This window comes from Schistocerca gregaria, chromosome X (assembly GCF_023897955.1).
Source record: "Schistocerca gregaria isolate iqSchGreg1 chromosome X, iqSchGreg1.2, whole genome shotgun sequence".
Taxonomy (NCBI): Eukaryota; Metazoa; Arthropoda; class Insecta; order Orthoptera; family Acrididae; genus Schistocerca; species Schistocerca gregaria.
Window position 1 is genome coordinate 191,334,441 of NC_064931.1, and position 19,139 is coordinate 191,353,579.

Consider the following 19,139-nt stretch of genomic DNA (forward strand, 5'->3'; position numbering starts at 1 on the left):
CGGTAATAGAACGTAATGCCTATCCTGAGCGGTCCATTCGGCGTCTTGTTGGGCCTATCTGCATCGTGCTGCATGATGTGGTTGCAAAGATGGACCTCGCCATCGATGTCTGGAGTAAAGTTATGCGTTATGCAGCCTATTGCATCCAGTCTGAGTCGTAACACGACGTCCTGTGGCTGCACGAAAAGCGTTATTCATCATAGTAGCGTTGCTGTCAGGGTTCCTCCGAGCCATAATCCGTATTTAGTTGTCATCCACCGCAGTGGTAGCCCTTGGGCGGCCTGAGCGACTCATGTCATCGAAAATCCCTGTTTCTCTGTACCTCCTCCATGTCCAAACAACGTCGATTTGGTTCACTCCGAGACGCTTGGACACTTCTCTTGTTGGGAGCCCTTCCTAGCACAAAGTAATAATGCGTACGCGATCGAACAGCGCTACTGACCGTCTAGGCATGGTTTAACTACTGACAACACGGGCCATGTACCTTCTTCCTGGTGGAATGACTGACAAATCAGGATGAGCATTTATTTTCTGTGGAATATATGACTGTATTAACAATAAAGATTCGCCAGTAATACATCCATATGATTGAATGTTATTGAAGTTACTTTTTCAACATAGTGCTGTGATTTTTTCTTTTGAACCGGTTGCCGTTATACTTCCTACTGAATTTAAGAAATGCTCAGTATATTTATTTGCTGCCTGTGACTCTTGTTTATAGCCCTTCCATTCATTTCAGTACTTACGTTTTATTGTTCTGTGGCCAGTTGTTCTGTCTCTCGTTTCACTCCTTTCCATACAGCCTCAAGTCAGTTGTGCTAATTATAGATTTCCTATACTATGTGCATGTTCCTTGATTTTTCTTAAGATTTCTTGGTAGTTTTGAGTACTTTTTCTGTGTGCTACGACTGCAGGACCGCTGCTTCGCCAACAGATACATTTCCTGTCTGCTTTCACAAAATACTTTAATCCCTCTAGTGATCCGTGATTTTTAATATGGCTGTTTAATTTCCTTTCTGATTAGCGTATGTAGAAAGATCTTCTCAAATAATACGAATTTATCATGGAGGAGATTAAGTTTTATTTTGGTTCATTATAAATTTCATCCCAGGTTGTCTCTTGTAAACTGTTCTTAAAATATTTGTGGTGGAGTCATTAATTATTCTGAGTGACTTCCACTGGGAAGTATCAATACCTTAAGGTATTACCTTATTTATCCTAACTAACTGTGCAAAATGATCAGAAAGAATATTGGTTACTGATGTATAGCGATTTTCATGCTTTGAGCTTCACCAAAGAAAACACTGTCATTTAGGATCATACTGTACTTATGCACCTGTATTGGAATGTTTATTACTGAGATCAAATTGTAGGATCCAAAGAAGGTTTCCTGATCATTTTTCCTATCAGTATCTTGAGAAAATCTACTTTGAAGTCATCACAGACTAATAGTTTGCTACTCTCTCTGAGAGTGCATAATAAAAGACCCAAGTTCCTCATAAACAGTTCAGAATATTACAGTGGGGATCTATATACATCTGCAGTTAAAAGTGAATTATTTTTCAGTATTAATTCACAAGCCCACAGTTCTATTCGCTACAAAATCTACTTGTCTCAACTGTTCTGGACTTGCTTTCTCACCAAATATATGTAATAACTCCGACTTTTTTCATATTAGTTCTCCATGAGTAAGGTGTTAGGGTGTAATCTTCCATATGTAACTTATCTAATCCTGCAGTTTTGTGGTGCCCAGATAGGCACAGGATGTTTATCACGCTTCCAACGGCTTAGTATGCGCCAACACGAGTGCTGACAGGCAACGTAACATCTCTTGCATCGTTACGTTGTGAACTCATTTATAATATATGCATGATTTTAGCACTTAATAAATTCTTACCGGCTGCATAACTGAGGACAAAGAAAAATATATACGCTAACGTTCGTTGGTAACTGTTAGTGGCACGCCTATGGAGAAGTCAAAAAAAAAAAAAAAAAAAAAAGAAAGAAAGGAAAATACAAGCCCTGAATTTGTTACTACCTCCATTTAAGATTACGGAATACAGGCTGGTAACTTGAGCAAGTAGAAATCATATTGTAAATAATTTATGCATGTTAATTGTGGATGAGCTACATAGTAAGTACTGGACAGAACTGTGCTGCAACTTAGAGCCAGATGATCCTGTAATGGTTGCGGTAATGAAAATTAAATAATTATTGTTGTGAAAGCCCCTATCGAGGCTGTCTTCGATGTTTTAACTTGCTAAATTTGGAATGTTTATTCCATCAGTACACAGTGATTTTTCATTCTTATCTTCCGTGTGCAAGGCTTTTATGCTATTTCTTGAAGATCCTCTAAAAGAAGCAAATTTTGCGTAAAAGTTCATTATTTTTATTTCTAACATAATGCAGGACACAGTCCCGGATCTAACAGAACAAAACAACGATAGTTATTACATCAACCAGTAATTAAGTCTTACTACGCAAATAAATTAGGCTTATTTTTCCTAATCCACGTTATTTACTATTGCCTATCGGTGAATCCTCTCCCATCTCAGGCTCCTAGTGTTCGTTGAGAGACGAGAAATTTTTTCTGTTGCTACCTCGTGTGGTCCCTGCTTCTTTACCAGTAGTTTACACACGTCAACAATATGTAGATCTTTTGTCGATAATTCGCCGGCCGGTGTGGCCGAGCGGTTCTAGGCACTGCAGTCTGGAACCGCGCGACTGCTACGGTCGCAGGTTCGAATTCTGCCTCGGGCATGGATGTGTGTGATGTCCTTAGGTTTAAGTATTTCTAAGTTATAGGGGACTGATGACCTCAGATGTTAAGTTCCATTGTGCTCAGAGCCATTTGAACCTATTTCTTTTTTTTTTTTTTTGTCGATAATACAGTTTACAAATGAGTCGATACTACTGTTAGTTCACATCTCTCCATAATATGTGACAGTCATTTTAACTTTTATCTATACATACTCGATGAGAGGACGCAATGTTTGAGGCAGGAGATTAACATCTGCAGGAAAGAGGTTTAAATCCCCGTCCGGCGTCCAGATTCAGGTTTTCTCCGAGTTGTTTCAGCCGATCAAGGAGAATTCCGACATAATTTCGTTTAAAACGACACAACTTACTACTTTCACGACATTCGTCATGTCTGTGCTAGTGCTCGTTATTTAATAAAGCAGAAATGAGCATGTTAGCGAATGAAACACCTCGCAAATAACGCGAAATGATGTAAACAGGGCTAAATTTCGCCCTCGAAGGAAACCCACTACTGCCGAATATTATGGCAACGTGTTAATATCTGCAATGTTTCACTAATGCGTTGGTCATTAGTATCACCTACATTTGGCATAGGTCATATCTCTACGTAAAAATCTAGTTGAAACATATTTTCAGCACTGGAACTTCCGATCATGACTAGAACGTTAATAACTCCCAATAAAATGCCAAGGAGTACGATCGTCACTTAACTTGAAATTAACAATCACTTGGACGAGATCACCGTAATTTTAGCGAATGTGAAAAACTTGAAACTAATTTAAAAATTTCAACCAAATAATCAACGAGTAGCTCCATAATGATTACACAAAGGAAACAGTAACTTTTTTTAAACATTGTTCTGGTAGTTGGAGCCGACTGAAATATATACTTCCTTCTCCTGTTTGAAGGTATCCAGCACTTGCTCCGCTGCCTGTCACCGACTATCTTTATCGATTGCTCTCTCTATACAGGGGAAGCGCAGTGAGCTTAGTCTTCTACGCGCGGACCAAATCCTGTAATCAATCATAAGCATTAATAAAAGGCTTTCAGTGGGCGTTAGTCATAGCCTGGCGGTAGGGAGACTATTTGTGAGCTCAATGTCCGCTTCCACTGTCTCCATAGCGTGGTTTTCTCACGGCAGCAGAATTTCAGGTGCATCTTACTGTTAGTTCCAACTAACACGTCCAGTGAAGTACTTTCATATTGATCGAACTGTACACACGCAATGATATCACGTAAAATTAATTATTTTGTGTGTGGACCGAATAAACACTTCTAAAATTGTTTCCATGGCCATGTCGTACCACATCATCACAACTTTGAAACCTAAGTCTAGAATTTTATTGCACAAAGACTCTATTAATTTTTAGGTTATGCTAGTTTATTCGATTTTGGGATCATAATATTTTGGAATTACGGGGGAGAACTGCCAACAGTGGTTCCATAAACATTGATTTATTTAAATATACAGTCGCCTCATAAATAAAGGATTTTTTCCTTTTCCGTTTATAATAGCAACTGGTTTTTGTGAAAGGGCGTCTAACAACTGTTGTGATACTTAACTGGGACCCATATTATCGTATTCCATCTCAGTTCTGCATACTACGGCAGTAACAATTTGCCTTTGTAACAATGGTAAAAACAGTGGAAAATTGTTTTCGTTTGCATTTGTCATCTCATGAACGGTGAGCCTATTTCAGATTGAAGAATTCTTTCGATTCACAGATTTTACTATAAGAACAGTGAACCTTAGTATGCTCTAAAGAACATTTTGCATCAGACTGTTTTGATTTACAGAAACACATGGTAGCTCAGGCTCAAACTTCACCTACGTTCTACTTGACTGTGAATGTATCACATTTTTCTTATGTTACTAAATTGTTGTAAGAGAATCAGGCAGAACTTCAACCGCAAAGCCATTTAATACACAAATTAGTAAGTTATGTCAATGGTTGCAGCTAGTACAGGACATGTGTGACAGCTTCTGTAGGTCCCAATCGTACTTCAAAGTCTCAAAATTACCATATTTTTTGGAAGTGTTAGGTTTGCTTACGTCATATAATTAGCAGGCGTAACAATGGGTGGGTTGAAATCGTCATATGTTCAAATGTGTGTGAAACATGGGACTTAACTGCTAAGGTCACCAGTCCCTAAGTTTACACACTACTTAACCTAAATTATCCTAAGGATAAACACACACACCCATGCCCGAGGGAGGACTCGAGCCTCCGCCGGGACCAGCCGCACAGCCCATGACTGCAGCGCCCAGACCTCTTGGCTAATCTCGCGCGGCTTGAAATCATCCTTGAGCACCCTTATGCCCATTCGCTTGTGAGGTAACTGGCGAGTCGTGGCACCATGAAAATATTCGAAGTTAGGAGTTGGGGTAGCTGAGCTGGGGCATCTCGGCGGGTCGCAGCCCGGCAGCAAACATGTAGTGCCGAACGTTAGCTTAGCAACCGCGTGATGCTGCACAGCGGCCCGTCCAGCCGCCTAGCTGGGAATTCCATGGTGATGCTTTGTTGATGAAGGAGACACGCCGGGAGTGCCAAAGATGTCCCGTTGTCAGAGTGTGAATGTGAGAACGTATAAAAGGTAGGACTGGGGGTTAATCTGGATGAAATGTGTGTAGAAATGGCAGTGTGTGCTGATTTTTGTCCGATCACAGCGGAAGGTAGCATGTCTGGAAGCCCCAGAATTGTACGACAAGGTAGCAGCAATCTGTGTAATGTAGCGGCGGAGGATAAAGTTGTGTACGTTTCACGTAAAGTTAATTTGTCGACGGAGGAAAGTAAGGTTTCTGATGTGAATTTATGTAGTGATTTAAACGGTATATCAGCAGATAGTGCTGCTGAATGAATATTTATGATGATGATGGCTTAGGCATCAATGTATTATTTCAGGAAGATAAAGTGTTTAACAGTGAATTGATGTATAATTTGTTGAAGCTGCAAGTGTCGATGTTTTGGAGGGGCAAAACAGTCAGGCTGTACATGCTGTGGGAAGTGAATCGGTGAAATGTGTGGAGGAACTAACAGAAAATTTAGAAAAGTCGGAAATATACAGTTTGGATGACGATAGTTTGTGTAATGAAGCTCGTACAAATTGGTATATGGAGGAGTAGTGTAATTCCAGTGAGACTGATTGGCGTTGGTATGATAGAACGTTACAGTCGTTACTGCCGCATATGTGGAAACGAGAGAAGTTTAAAACTGATAAGGGTATATAGAGAAACGCAGAAGTGAAAAGCTGTTCTAATCTGTAATTAGTGGTAGTAATTTTGGAGGGATGATTTTATATGTTTTACTTGGGGATTCATTAGTAATTTGTTAGTTTCTTGTGGTACTGTGCGTGTGCAAAAGGGGGAAGTCTAGGCACTGAGAGTGCATGGAGGTCAGTGACCTCGTGAAGTTAAGTAAAATACGTATTGATTTATGCTTAGCTTAAGAGTGTGGCAAAGAATTTAGTGGTCAATTTGAAGGGTATCACAATTGTAATTTTGTGTGCATGCAGTTTTTGGTGCGTGCAGGTAGGAGAGATTTATCAAAGTCAGTTAAATAGAACTTACGGCATTTTGAGCTTACTGTGATTCAGTCGTTTGCCTTGTGACTTTGTTTCTAAAGTATCGTTTCCGCTGGAGGGAATCTTTAGCGAGGATCCTGGTTGGTTTGGGAAATAGTTTGTTGACGGGTTTCTACTTTTAGTTTTTGTTGTAGGCAGATTTGCCATGATAAAGGGTGGAACTCGCAATTCCGAGGTAGACACGATTTCTGCGAAGCACTTGATCAATAAGACTGATGTGAGTTGATCAATACTGCGTGCTAAAATCAGTGTGAGCATGTGTAGTGCGTCGGAAGAAATTAGTGCAAGAAGGCGCCTTAGCGATGAGTGAGTGGCACAAGAAGTGCGTACAAAACTGCACGTACGTGAAAGTGCATTTAAAAATTTCATTTCTTGTCCAAAATATTGATTATGCAAAACTGAAATGCACGCATTTATCTAACATGCCGTTTCGTTCATAATTTGCGTAAGTTTATTTCGAAATTCATGTTTGTTTTAGCATAACTGAAATGCAGGCCTTCAATTAATATGCCGTTTCGTTCATAATATGTGTTAGTTTAAGTTATTTCAAAATTCATGCTGCTCCCACACCACTAGAAAGATCTTGTAAACTTTATTGGCCTGGCGTTTAATCATTTAATTCTATTCTTTGAAATTTGTTTTGTGTGTACTTGTATGAAGTGAAGGGTGCTACTTCTGAATATTCTGGCAAGCCAGAATGTTAATAAGTGGAGGTGTGTGAGGTAACTGGCGAGTTGTGACGTCCTGAAAATGTTCGGAGTTGGGGTAGAAGAGCTGGGGCCTGATGTCTTGGCAGCAAGCACATGGTACCGAACATTAACTTAACACAACGGCCGCTGGGAGTGTCATAGATGGCGGACTTTGTGAAACCTTAATGTCAGACATTTCACAGTTCATATAGAAGTTAATAGTAGCCAGATGAATCATGATACCTCAAAAAGAAACATATTCATTACCATTATTTGCATGACGATTCTGTTGGTATAATCAGATTTTCAATATATTTATTAGTTTAAAGTTTATTGGCTCTGAGCACTATGGGACTTAACTGCTGAGGTCATCAGTCCCCTAGAACGTAGAACTACTATAACCTAAGGACGTAATACACATCCATGCCCGAGGCAGGATTCGAACCTACGACCGTAGCGGTCGCGCGGTTCCAGACTGTAGCGCCTAGAGCCGCTCGGCAACTCTGGCCGGCTTAAGTTTCTACATCTACATCTACATGACTACTCTGCAATTCACATTTAAGTGCTTGGCAGAGGGTTCATCGAACCACAATCATACTATCTCTCTACTATTCCACTCCCGAACAGCGAGCGGGAAAAACGAACACCTAAACCTTTCTGTTCGAGCTCTGATTTCTCTTATTTTATTTTGATGATCATTCCTACCTATGTAGGTTGGGCTCAACAAAATATTTTCGCATTCGGAAGAGAAAGTTGGTGACTGAAATTTCGTAAAAAGGTCTCGCCGCGACGAAAAACGTCTATGCTGTAATGACTTCCATCCCAACTCGTGTATCATATCTGCCACACTCTCTCCCCTATAACGCGATAATACAAAACGAGCTGCCCTTCTTTGCACCCTCTCGATGTCCTCCGTCAATCCCACCTGGTAAGGATCCCACACCGCGCAGCAATATTCTAACAGAGGACGAACGAGTGTAGTGTAAGCTGTCTCTTTAGTGGACTTGTTGCATCTTCTAAGTGTCCTGCCAATGAAACGCAACCTTTGGCTCGCCTTCCCGACAATATTATCTATGTGGTCCTTCCAACTGAAGTTGTTTGTAATTTTAACACGCAGGTACTTAGTTGAATTGACAGCCTTGAGAATTGTACTATTTATCGAGTAATCGAATTCCAACGGATTTCTTTTGGAACTCATGTGGATCATCTCACACTTTTCGTTATTTAGCGTCAACTGCCACCTGACACACCATACAGAAATCTTTTCTAAATCGCTTTGCAGCTGATACTGGTCTTCGGATGACCTTACTAGACGGTAAATTACAACATCATCTGCGAACAACCTAAGAGAACTGCTCAGATTGTCACCCAGGTCATTTATATAGATCAGGAACAGTAGAGGTCCCAGGACGCTTCCCTGGGGAACACCTGATATCACTTCAGTTTTACTCGATGATTTGCCGTCTATTACTACGAACTGCGACCTTCCTGACAGGAAATCACGAATCCAGTCGCACAACTGAGACGATACCCCATAGCTCCGCAGCTTGATTAGAAGTCGCTTGTGAGGAACGGTGTCAAAAGCTTTCCGGAAATCTAGAAATACGGAATCAACTTGAGATCCCCTGTCGATAGCGGCCATTACTTCTTTTAATATTTGATGGTAAATTATACAAGTAACACCTAGCAACGAATTTCCACAATTTAAACGCTTCATACGATTTCGTCGATTGAACATGTCCTTAGAAAGCTATTAGTCTAAATTTAAATTGGTATAAATTACAGGCATGTAACTTGAATAGTACATGAGTTATTGGAGGTCAAAGTGGCTTATTACTATCGATTGTGTCAGGCCATAAGTACTCCACATTACACGAAAAAACGGTAGCAGCATGCTTATAAATATATTTATTCATCTATGTCTTTGCTTATTTCCAGTATATTGTACTATTCATGAAGAAATTGGTTAAATATTTACTGTGTGTTAGAAAGCAAAAAGACATAAGTCTCCTGGCCTACATTTTCCTTTTTTTCTTTTGATCTATTTTTATTTAATTGTTTATGTATTCAATAGTGTGTGTTAGAGCGTGTTTATGGTCCAGCTGTAGGAATATTTAAATGTACATCCAGTATTTCGAAAATGTTTCATTATGTTTGTGAGTGTGCGTTGGCTTGAAGACAGGGCGGGAGCGCTGTAGCCAATCACAGCGCTCGTTACTAAGAGAAACGTATGGAGGCTGGGGAGGAGCATCATTTCTGCAGAGGACACAAAGTAGTTCGGGCAGTGCGGCAGTTCTGGAGTATGGCACAGGACATGGGAAGTGCTGGACGCGATGGCGCAACTGACGCAGAGTCGACGGAAAGACTTGGACAGTGGAGCAGTTTGTGCATGGTCGCGGAGGATAGAAATGTTTCGAAGTTCCGACCTGTGCGCTTGTGCGATTTCACTTCTGCAGTGAAGTCGTAGTATGCATTCAGAAGTGAATATCTCGCGACCTACGTTGTTGTTCATAACTAATTATTTGAAGTAGGAATCTATTGTTTCCCTGTTATTCAACTTATATTTTATTTAACTGCTGGACCATCGACACCAATAAGTGTTTCGCCGAAATATACCGCATTCTCAGAAGTACTTCTACTATCGTACTCATCATTTAAAATCGTGAAGATAGTACTTGCAGATTTTTTTAAATTTCCGTCTTTCACTTATAAATTTATATGTTAATTTCATAATTCCAAAATACCGAGTGATAGAAACCTTCGACCATTCGATTCACGTGTGTATTCTTATCGTATACTGTAGACTCAGCAGTATTTGGCCTGTAATGCGGCAACTACGTATCCCAGCCCCTAGACAACGAAACCAGCCAAAACTTCTAATATTTCAATTGCCACTTTTCGCTCCATACTGTTACCTTGTTCATAACCATTTTGTAATTCGTATTCATCTTGTGATGAATTTACTAGGTTGTAAACGACGTCATCATCTGCAAACAATTAAAGAGCGCTGCTCAGATTGTCTCCTAAATCGTTTCAGTAGATTATTAACATCAGAGGCATATAACACTTCCATGACGAACGCCATATAACACCACTTCATCACAACGACTTTCCGTCGATTACTACGAACTGGACCTTTCTCACAGGAAACCACGAATCCAGTCGCACTAACGTGACGACACCTTATTCTCACGCAATTTCATTAGAAGCCGTTTATAAGGAACGGTTCCGTAACCTACTGAAAATCTAAAGTATGAATTAACTTGAGGCTGCTGTTGATAGCACTCATTAATTTGTATGAATAAAGAGCCATTTGTTTCACAGATACTTAATTTCCTGGATACATGCTGACGATGTGTCAATAGTTAGTTTTCTTCGGGGTATTTCATAATGTTTGAGAGCAGTATATGTCCCAAAATGTTACTGCAGGTTGATGTCAGTGATATGGGTCTACAATTCAACACATTACTTATGTTTCCTTTCTTGTATATTGGTGTGACATCTGTAACTTTCCCGCTCTTAGATAATGATCCTTCGACGAGCGATCAGTTGTTTATGATTGTTATATAGGGACATACCTATAAGAAAGTAGCATTCAGATCGCTGCTGGATAGATTACGTACGATTCCGTTTTCTGGCATAGCTTTCAATGGAGAAATGAACACAATCAAATAAATTGCCCATGTTATTGGCTAAACCCCTGCTATGTTAATAATATTAACAGCGCGATCCAGAAAAAATGTTGCATGAACTTAGGCTTGCATAACAACGAATAACCTTGTCACCAATAAAACAAATTACCAAAATACGCATTACCATAGGATATCATATTAAGGTACAATTTCCACCAAAATAGGAAAATATTAGAATGGTAAATATGTTACGTCAACATTTCTTATTTCAAGAACCACTCGCTTACAGATTCGCCACAGTGAACCAATTAAGTATAGCAAATGTAATTGTACAGGTATATATTGCATTTACTACAGCAATTCTGCACATTCTTATAGTGGACAAACGGAGCGAAGTTCTCGTATCTGTTAGAAAGATCATCAGAATGTGACTGGTTCTAAATCAGCAATTTCCAACCGTTTGCGTGATACTGGACATACAATTACGAATCCGGCGACCACCTTAAAGATTTTATGTAACGGAATCAAGAGCAATACATTCAATATTCTCGAAGAAATCGACATTATGGCAACCCGAAGGCTACACCCAAACCAAACGCTAGACGGTCAGCTGGATCTGAGACACAGAGCCACTCTGGAATTTGTATTGTTTATGCACTACTTTGTGAGTATTCGTTTTACAAAAACAACTGCAGCACCTCATATTCACTGCATTTTGACTTTTGGTTCTTATTCACCTACTTTTACTATACATTATGTAGCATGATTCCCTTGTCCATTTTAGCTACTTTTCGGATTTTCCTTGCAATCGTAATCATTAATCTAATTGTGATTTGGGCTAAAACCCAATTTTAACAACTCATATTTAATCTGTATTAACTTTTAATTAACGTGACTTGTACAGAAACTAAAAAAAATTAGCATACTAACCATGATTTTACTACTCTGTTGAGTGTTAGTGATCTTACCAGCGACAAGCAACACCCGTTGTTATTGTATAACTTTATTTGTCAGTTTCATTTATAAAACGACTCCTAATCTTCGGAAAATAAGGTACTAGCATCTATTACGGACATCTACTTCTAAGTTACTCCGTGAGCAGATGTTCTTGATTTGAATTCTGGAATATTTGTTGCATCTACTTTGGTGAAGGTTTTTGGGGAAACCGTGTTTAGTAAGCACACTTTAGTGGTGCTGTCATCTAGGACATTACCATAGCTGCCGCGCACTGAAGTTATTGATCGTGCGTTGCCGCTGCTGTACTTTACATAGGACCAAAATATGCTTGGATTTTCTTTCAGATTTCAAGACAGAGAGAAAACTGTCACAATCCTCTCTCATTGACGTACCAGTTCAATTTCGATCTTCTGAAAACATCGCCAATCTTGAAGATTTTATGTTCCTTTAAATACGGCATTTCTTTTTCGTTGATTTTGCAACTGTGTCTTGACCTATTTTGTGTTCCATGATATCTTATTAATTTACTTGGTATGAATCTCTCAGTTACTGTCAGGATTCTCTCTCTTAATCTAAGACAAATCTTGTCTTCGCTTACATAGATAGTTCGGCAGGAATGGAGAGTGGAAGCCACGAAGCGAATTTTTATCCGCTTTTTTAAATAAATATATTTTGTGTTTGGTGGATTTGCGTGTTAAGATATTCAGTCTCGTTACAGTGACCTACAAGTCACTAATTACTGAGCATGTCATGACGCACTTATTTGCTTAGGTTGATTTTCTTGCCTAGAGGTCTAGGTTGTTGTAACAAATTTTCACTTTGTGTGGGCTGCTGGAATAACACCTCAAAATAATTTTCAAATAATTTGTGGTACAATTTCTCACGATATTTCATGTCTACCACCGACTATAAAACATGTATTTTCGTCAACATATCAAGGATAGATTGAAGTCACCATCAACTATAATTGTATGAATGGGGAGCTAGTTGGAAATATGACTCAAATTTCCTAGAACGAGCACCTATTTGTCTAAGTCTGAGGCCCGGTAAAAGCTACCAATTATTAATTTATTCCGGTTTAGAGTATAGCCTCTACCCATACTAACAGCAATTACGCACTTCAATTTCATTGCAAAATAAACTATCTGTAACAGCAAAAAATACACCACCAACAGAATTTAATTTATGATTTGTGAACGCATTTTCGTGCTTGGTAAAAACTTAGCGTGAACTTACCTCCCGTATGTGATGTGAACCAGTGGTGATCGTATTGTGGACCTGACAATATCCTATGTCATCACGCTCGGTGCAGGGCCAGTATGACGACGACGAATCAAATCTCGCAAACATTCGTTCTTCTCAGCGCATCAGAAAACCGATACGTCCATTGTGATGCTATACACGGAAACGGGACTCTTTTGAAAAGAAGCAGTGCCACTCTTGGCTAATGTTGTTGGGACCACCACTGTTAGCACGCCTGTCTCTATTTCCATTTCAGGGGAAGCTGCTACAATGATAATCGTCGAAGCACTAGCTAGCACTACAGAAGTCATCAAACTTCCGTGTGGATACTTCCCTTGTTACAAAAGGAAGCTGCTTCCAGATATAAGGTACTTCACATTGGTGTATTGTATTGCATGACTCAGTGAATAATATATCTAACCTTTCGGGCTCTATTTGCATCCGTCTATTGAGATCCTGCATGGCACTGAGAATAGTTTTACCATAGGTTCAATATGCGCATGACAGTCGGGGAGATACTGACCATCGCGAGTAGCTATACCGTGGAAAGATAACCCACAAACTCGATAAGCCAAGGTCATTCCTCTTCCCGCACGTGCTGCTAGACGCGTCTGCTTCTGACACGTGGCGTAACAGGATCCTTATTATGCAAATTGAAGGTCGAGAGGGAGGGTGGGGGAAGGGAGAGGAAAGGAAAAGAAAGGAAAGGGAAAGAGAAGGGAAGGAACTGATGATGATATCAGCTGCATCGGGACCTTATGCGGAATCAGCGGAGATGAGTGAAAATTTGCGCCTGGCTGGGACTCGAACCCAGGATCTCCTGCATACTAGGCAGTTTCCTTACGCACTGCGCCTCCAGGATTCAGTGTTAATAGGAAATGCGCGACTATCTCGGCATGCTGCTCGGCCGACTCACACATCCACCTAGCCGCATAACTTTCCTTCAGCCCCCGCCTGTCTCATCCGTGTACGCTAATTTTAGATTTCTCCTTGTGGTCGAGCGTAAATGTGTATCTGCACTGATGGTTGTCTATTCATAGCTCATAGACGCATCAGTTACATGTATGTGTCACAGTAGTGGTTCAAATGGCTCTGAGCACTATGGGACTTAACATCTGAGGTCATCAGTCCCCTATAACTTAGAACTACTTAAACCTAACTAACCTAAGGACATCACACGCATCCATGCCCGAGGCAGGATTCGAACCTACGATCGCAGCGGTCACGCGGTTCCTGACAGAAGCGCCTAGAACCGCTCTGCCACACCGGCCGGCGTCACAGTAATGTTGGGTGGTTAATGTAGCATGTTTAAAGATTTTGAAGGTCACACGGATGGGGACTCGGATGAGTCGTGGAGCTGGGTAGGGGTATGAGCTGGCTGAGGAACGTGCCAAGACAATCCGTGAATTTGCGATCAACACTGTGTACGGGTGGCGCAGGAGTAAAAGCAACTGCCTAAAATATTGGAGATTCCGGGTTCGAGTCCCGGTCTAGCACACATTTTCACGTGCCGCCGCTGATTCCCCATAAAGTTCTGATACAGGTGATATCAATAATTCCTTCTCTTCTCATTCCCTTCTGCCGCCCTCCCCATCCACTTTCAGCTTATATAATATGTTTTACAGCTGCTGATTCCGCATTAGGTGTGTTCTTTCGGACATGTCCGAAGAGTAGACCTCACGCATTCATACAAATAACAAGATCCTCTCACAAACATCAACGAAGTATGATTTCTGAATGAGACAATCAGTGTGCAGTCAGCCTTTATACACAGAATGTTTATGGCGTTAATTGTACATACTTTGTTCTGTGGTACTGATACGCTAAACGTTTGCATATACAAGCTTGTAATATACTTCATAGCTTGATGTTCGTTACATATTGCCTTCATACTGCTACAATTTTAGTTACAGCAGTTTATCTCTACAGTCATGAAGATTTACGTTTGTCGTTGTTTCACTAAACCACTTACGGCGAATGCTAGAATGGTACCCTACTCCGAGACTGCGCCTCGTATTTATTGACCCTAATGTCTGTCGGACGCTATACGCCAAAGTGTCTTATTTCTGCGTTCGTGGGACAAAGGTATTTAAAAGTACCATAAAGAATACGTTGACATAATTGTATAACGGAGCACTTAATTCATAGAGCAACAAGACGAGGAAGTGTGCCAGCCAAGATTGGAAGCCGTAGCCCATATTAACGACGGCAAGCCCTTTTACATACACGGATGTCCAAACTTAAGGAAGAAAGTAACTTTCGCATGATACGTCAGTGCCAAGTAATACAGCTCGATGAAACTTGTATCATGCATAGAAAGAACTGCTCCGAAACAATACCGAAGATAATTCAAAGAAATACGCAGTGAGACAAACAGAAATGTCAATTTTATTCAAAGATAATTACACTCAAGTCACCGCTATTCGTGGTCGTCCTTTGGACATTACAAAAGGCAGGATATGATTCTTAAGTTCCATTCCGCCAACACCGCGGTTCGCAGCTGCTAGATAGGCGCTGGTGCATATGGATGTGCTGCAATACATCTCTCCAACACATACGACAAATGCCCAATGGGGTCGTCCAGGCCAGTACATTCGCCGAACAACCTCTCATTACAAGAGCACTTCAACCTGCGCTGAAGCCGCGTGTAGTGACCGTGCGATTAGAGGCCCCATGTCACGGACTGCGCGGCCCCTCCTGCCGGAGATTCGAGTCCTCCCTCGGGCATGGGTGTGTGTGTTACTCTTAGCATAAGTTAGTTTAACTAGTGTGTAAGTGTAGGCAGCGATGAGCTCAGCAGTTTGAATTCACACACGTACACGCACCTGCGCTGATAATTACGTTCGCGCATTGAAATCCGTAAATATGAAGTCACCCCTGGAAAGACGCACGTGGGAAAGGAATACAATGAGACAGTGAGTGTATCGTTTTCAAAGGTTTTGGAAGTCTGTACGCCCATGCAACATTATACCTTCCTTTACGGTAGCACTAGACCGCCAAAACGAGCATATTCAACGAAGTTCATGGGTGCATTACAAGTTCCTACATCTTGGCATATGCAGGTACGACCTTGTGAACTTATTTGAGTTACCGTAGTATACTGCCACTGTACCTTCTATATGTTATTCAGGTTTCACCGAGCTAGTGCAGTAACACATTATGTGGAAGTTATTTTCATTCTGGAGTTATGCGCGCCATTGTATTTTAGAAGGTTTCCCATTCCCATTGATGTGAATGCTGGGAACATCCCTCTTCCGTAACTAAGAGGCACAACACACAAAATGAGTTCCAGGCACAGAGAGTTAAAAGACAGACTGATGGATCTCTCCATTTAAATCTGTATGCGGAGAATGTAAGGCTACCTTGCCCGTTTCCGCCATTTTTGCCTCTGGCGGTGCTTCTCATACGTTAACAGCAACAGCATTTTTAGCTGTTTCTGTGCACCAAGGGAGCTCTGGTACCTCTTGCGTTGCTAACGTGCAGAACCAACATTAAACTGGTCGTATAGTCTCCTCAGAAATTGAGCATGTAAGCATAGCGTCATTTTTTTTAATTTTTGACATTTATTAACTTCGTGCTGCCGTAAATACCTTTAAACTGGTCATATCGATTCCTCAGCAACAGTAACAGGAAAATTCCAGTATTATTTAGCTGGAAAATATCGCTCTTGCAAGGCATAACGCAAAGCTCCAAGACAAACAATGAATTTCTGGAGCAGTTTTCGTTGCCGAAAATTAGAAAGAAAGAAAGCTAGTGAAAGTGAAACCATGCTTGTCTGCCAATAATGTCTACTGGCAAGATAATATGAAGACTTCTTCTTCTGCAAGGATTTTTTTACAGCAATGATTTCGTAAGCTCTCATTTATTACAGATACAGAATCTCGGTACATTATTTACTAGGTGTCTAGTGATATTGTACTCTAGTCAAGGAATTTTACTAAATCAGAGTGTTAACTGAAAGATAAATGCCTCAGGACAAAAGGGTATGCAGTGAACAGCATCACCGTTGCCAGATTCATCACCCAAGCATCAGGCACGGATACTATCTTTGCCTGATAGCTACCAGCCAACATAGGCATATCGCAACTGCAGTGTAGTTGATATACAGGTCATGTACAGATCAAGGTACTGTATGTAGTGTGTGAACTATCTGAAAGAAATACAAGACAAATTCACCGTGAACAAGATAAATTGTCTGACGTTCACGTTGTATCCAGGGTTTGGGTTTGAATTTGATTAGTATAGCATAGCCCGCATCTCGTGGTCGTGCGGAAGCGTTCTCGCTTCCCCCGCCCGGGTTCCCGGGTTCGATTCCCGGCGGGGTCAGGGATTTCCTCTGCCTCGTGATGGCTGGGTGTTGTGTGATGTCCTTAGGTTAGTTAGGTTTAAGTAGTTCTAAGTCTAGGGAACTGATGGCCATAGATGTTAAGTCCCATAGTGCTCAGAGCCATTTGAACCAAGTATAGCATACGAACACTAAGCATAATATACCGAGGATTAAGAAAAAGACTTCTGTACTGAGCAGATTTAATTTGTATTTCAAAATGGTTCAAATGGCGCTGAGCACTATGGGACTTAACATCTATGGTCATCAGTCCCCTAGAACTTAGAACTACTTAAACCTAACTAACCTAAGGACATCACACAACACCCAGCCATCACGAGGCAGAGAAAATCCCTGACCCCGCCGGGAATCGAACCCGGGAACCCGGGAATGGAATTTGTATTTCCTTGAAGTTTTTCTAATCATCGTATTAGTTATTTACACTACTGGCCATTAAAATTGCTACACCAAGAAGAAATGCAGATGATAAACGGGTATTCATTGGACAAATATATTATACTAGAACTGACATGTGATTACATTTTCACACAGTTTGGGTGCATAGATCCTGACAAGTCAGTACCCAGAACAACCACCTCTGTCCGTAATAAGGGCCTTGATACGCCTGGGCATTGAGTCAAAAAGATCTTGGATGGGGTGTACATGTACAGCTGCCGATGCAGGTTCCACACCATATCACAGTTCACCAAGAGTAGTGACTGGCGTATTGTGACGAGCCAGTTGCTCGGCCACCATTGACCAGGCGTTTTCAATTGGTGAGATATCTGGAGAATGTGCTGGCCAGGGTAGCAGTCGAACATTTTATGTATCCAGAGAGGCCCGTACAGGACCTGCAACATGCGGTCGTGCATTATCGTGCTGAAATGTAGAGTTTCACAGGGATCGAATGAGGGGTAGAGCCACGAGTCGTAACATATCTAAAATGTTACGTCCACTGTTCAAAGTGCCGTCAATGCGAACAAGAGGTGTCCGAGACGTGTAACCAATGGCACCCCATACCAATCACGCCGGGTGATAGGCCAGTATGGCGGTGACGAATACACGCTTCCAATGTGCGTTCACCGCGATGTTGCCAAACACGGATATGACCATCACGATGCTGTAAACAGAACCTGGATTCATCCGAAAAAAATACGTTTTGCCATTCGTGCACCCAGGTTCGTGGTTCAGTACACCATCGCAGTCGCTCCTGTCTGTGATGCAGCGTCAAGGGTAACTGCACCCATGGTCTCCGAGCTGATAGTCAATGCTGCTCCAAACGTCGTCGAACTGTTCGTGCACATGGTTTTTTTCTTGCAAACCTTCCCATCTGTTGTCTCAGGGATTGAGACGTGGCTTCACGATCCGTTACAGCCATGCGGATAAGAAACCTGTCATCTCGATAGCTAGTGATACGAGGCCGTTGGGATCCAGCACGGCGTTCCGTATTACCCTCCAGAACCCACCGACTCCATATGCTGCTAACAGTCATTGGATCTCGACCAACGCCAGCAGCAATGTCGCCATACGATAAATCTGAATCGCGATAGTCTACATTCCGACCTTTACCAAAGTGAGAAAGGTGATGGTACTCACTTATCCTCCTTACACAAGGTATCAAAACGACGTTTCACCAGGCAACGCCGGTCAACTGCTTTTTGTGTATGAGAAATCGGTTGGAAACTATCCTCATGTCAGTATGTTGTAGGTGTCACCACCGGCGCCAACTTTGTGTGAATGCTCTGAAAAGCTAATCATTTGCATATCACAGCATCTTCTTTCTGTCGGTTAAATGTCTCGTCTGTAGTAGTTCATCTTCGTGATGTAGCAATTTTAATAGCCAATAGTGTATTTTCTGCAATGATACCTTAAACATGAATAAACAAATCAGAAAACCATGCAGCAGTCCTCATTTATTTAACATTAATTGCGAAATGAAATAAAAAAAAACAA